The following is a 3,524-nucleotide window of genomic DNA, read 5'->3' on the forward strand; positions in this document are numbered from 1 at the left end:
CTTTTCTGGTGTGATTTTGTATCCAGGACTTGCTATGGTGATAGAGTTTGGTTCTGATGATGCCAAGTAAACTTAGTTTCTGTTGCTTCTGTTTCTATGCTTCCCTCCTGCCATCTGATTATCTCAAGTGTTTCCTGCCCTCAATATATCTGATTGGAGCCTGTTCTTTCTATAATCCTAGTTGATTCAGGACTCCTCAGAGTCCAGGTTTCTCTGTGATCCTTTGATTCTGGGATCCTGTGAACCTGAAATTCTGGGTGTTTCAGAGTTCCTGGCAGTCAAACTTCCACTGAGACCCTGAGATCCTGGTGTGACCAAGCTCCTGGTATCCTGGTATTCTGAAATCCTAAAATTCTGGGCGTGTTACAGGGCCTGAAAGTGGTGTCTCCTCTGGGGATTGTAGGACTGTCTGCTGTGTTTGAAACCATGGTATACCAGCACCAACCAGAAGTAACCTGTTCGGTTAGGCAGGGCTCCTGTGTCCTTGCTACTGCTGTTACAGGCCTTTCACGATTGGTTTGGAACAGATGTTGCCTTACACTCACCAGTGATTCTAAGATCCTGGGAGTGCTCTTGCACCTGCAGCTTGGAGAATCCTCTGGGGACCCTGGGACCATTTGCCATGTTCGTGTCCAAGGTGGCCTGGACCTGGCCAGCCATTTTTATTATGTTAATTTTGACAATCCATGATCGTGGGAGATTTCTCCATTTTTAGAGGGTTTTGTTGTTGTTGTTTGTTTGTTTTATTTTGTATTTTTTGGAGACACTTGAAGTTATTGTCATACAGATCTTTCACTTGTTTAGTTAAAGTTACCCAAAGATAATTTATAGTATTTTTGCTACTGTGAAGGGAGTTGAGAGTTGTTTTCCTAATTTCTTTCTCAGCCTATTTATCATTTGTATAAAGAAAGGCTATTGATTTATTTGAGTTAATTTTATATCCAGCCACTTTGTTGGAGTTGTTTATCAGCTACAGAAGTTCTCTGGTAGAATTTTTGGGAACAATCCAGAATATACTTTAGACCTGGGAGACAAGAGACACTCAGGACTCAAGGGGAGGGACCTTAGATGAAATGGCCTACAGTGGGGAGAGGGAACTTGTAGAGCTGATCACCAGCTGAAAAACAGGGTATCAAGTGAGAGGTGGGGTTACCATCCCATAATCAAAACTCTGGCCCATACTTCTTTCTGTCTGAAAGTACTGCAAGGATAGAAATGTCGAGAAGTCTGAGAAAAAAATGGTCCAGCTACAAGCCTAAAGTGTGATCCAGCTCAAGGGGAGGCTCAAAGGTCTGACTCTATTCCTGAGGCTACGGAGCACTCACAAAAGTGATCTATCATGATTGCCCTCTGAAAGGCCCAAAAAGTAGCTGAAAAAGTCAGATGCAGGTATTTTCACCCAGGACAGAAGCTGCTGATCCCTGTGGTTGAATTAAGGAAGAGCCAGAAGATTCTGAGGAGGAGGGTGACCCTGTAGAACGAAGAGCAGTCTCGATTAACCTGGGCTCCCAAGATCTCTCAAAGAGTGAATGCTGTTTGAGGACAGATAGTCATAAGTATGTTAGTGTCAGGGCTCCATTTTCTTAGGAAATTTTACTCATTTTGTATATCAGGAACCACTGTTTGGTATCAGTGAACTTTGCAGCCCATGGGTTAGACAAATTTTCACCTGCTCCAGGGTGTCCCAGCTTACATACCCAGTAGGATCAAATGTCCAAAACAAGAGAGGATAAAATAGGATATATTTTATCTTCCTGTATCAGAGGAATAAAATTGGAACATTGAGCTCAGCATTAGATGGGGAGACATAAAGGGTCTAGGCACTATGTTAATTTTCTATATATTGTCTTCTTTGTAAAGGAATACCTTAGTCACAATTTAAATGTAAAACAAACCCACAGCTTTATTTTCAAGAAGAAATTTGCCTATCAGAGAATCCTAAAATTTCCTCAGAGTGGCAGTTGAGGAAGAGAAAAGGGGAAGTGTGGGGAGGTGGTTCAGTGTTCTGTGCTGGCATGGCTTTCTCACTTTCTCACACTGTGAGACAAGAGACAGACTCTTGAGCACAGTCGTGATACCAGTTTCAGAAAGCAAAGTCAGGAGACCTTGAAGTCATAGTAGGGAAGAAGGAAACCTGAAATAACTTTGGTCAGCTCAGTTCCACATAAAGCCACAGTCTCATCTTTGGACAAAAATAGGAAAAACCAAACCAAACTAAGATGTGGGACTTGCTATGTCTGGAGGGTATTGTCCCATGAATTTGCCTGCAGAGACTAAGGTAGCTCTTGGCACTCTTAGACTCTCCAGGGATATTATTCTGCATCTCTTAAGAGCAGTCCTATGGCAGCAGCTCTTAGAGTCTGTATGGTGATTTCTGTTGAATATTTTTGATCACAGATAAGTAAGTAGTTTTTATTTGCATAGCTATAACTCCAATACTTTTAGAGATTGACTTTTCAGTCTTGACCTTTTGATGCTGGGAAAGGAAGGCATAAGGACCATAGGGCTGCCAAGCTAAAGTATCCAAACTTTCTGTCCCAAAATGTGAGAGGCAGGAATGGGATGTTTGTGCAAACTGGGGGACAGGGGGAGAAATGTATTTAATTTTGGTTAATTTCTATATAATAGGTCTTTGTTAGTCTGCTGATTCCTTACTCAATAAAGGAATTAATGGCTGGATTGCAGAGAACAGTCAGGAGGATACTTTGTGTTTCTCACAATAATTGTCTGATACTGTTGCATCTATCACTTATTATTAAACTCTTGTGTTAAGATTTTACATGGTATTTTTAATGTGTTTTCAGTGACAGGTAATTGATAATACACTTTTCGCCAGTGCTTTACAGAAGATATTGTTTAGATGACTTGGACTATATAAAGATTCTGTATTTCTAAGGCTGTTGTCTTGAGTACATTCTTTAAAGAGAGATATTAGATTCCTTAAACATGAAAGTTCCTCAAAAGAGAGGAAACTTTTCGCTTAAACGTTTTGAAAAATATTCCCTGTAGGTGCTTAAAAACTATTCTTGAGTTCTCACCGTGCAGGATTCCTGAAAATAAAATAAAAAAAAATAAATCTGTTTTCTTTTGTCTTGTGCTATATGGTCTAGTTTTTCAAAAGGATAAAAAGGTCACTTTCTCTATACTTCTGAGTGAGCATTTGTTTTTTGTCCGTGACTTATTGTGCTCCGGTTGTTTGGTGCTGAGTTAGCCTACTTCATTTAGGAAATACTTATAAAATTTTGTTCTGGTTTTGGAAACAGAAATGTTTCTGATTTTAGTGTAGACTTGTTAACTGTGTGACCTTAATAATTCTTTCCTAAGTTTTTAACTCCTCTGGTTTCTATGAGAATAATGATATGCTTTTTAGGAACTTTCAGCATTCTGACCATGTAAAAGACAAGAACTTTTCTATCCTTTTCTTTTCTCCTTCCTTCCTTCCTTCCTTCCTTCCTTCCTTCCTTCCTTCCTTCCTTCCTTCCTTCCTTCCTTCCTTCCTTCCTTCCTCCCTCCCTCCCTCCCTC

At 40.2% G+C, this 3,524-nt stretch overlaps 1 protein-coding gene across 1 annotated transcript in view; it reads left to right on the forward strand.

The window, feature by feature from the left end:
• Positions 1 to 2,371: 2,371 nt before the first annotated feature.
• LOC110284382 (olfactory receptor 5V1-like) overlaps positions 2,372 to 3,524 on the forward strand; it is a 6,979-nt gene continuing 5,826 nt past the window's right edge. Inside the window, exon 1 of the mRNA XM_021150123.1 lies at positions 2,372 to 2,401. The gene's annotated coding sequence lies outside the window, so the exon portion shown is untranslated. The remainder of the gene's footprint in view (positions 2,402 to 3,524) is intronic.

This window comes from Mus caroli, chromosome 17 (assembly GCF_900094665.2).
Source record: "Mus caroli chromosome 17, CAROLI_EIJ_v1.1, whole genome shotgun sequence".
Taxonomy (NCBI): Eukaryota; Metazoa; Chordata; class Mammalia; order Rodentia; family Muridae; genus Mus; species Mus caroli.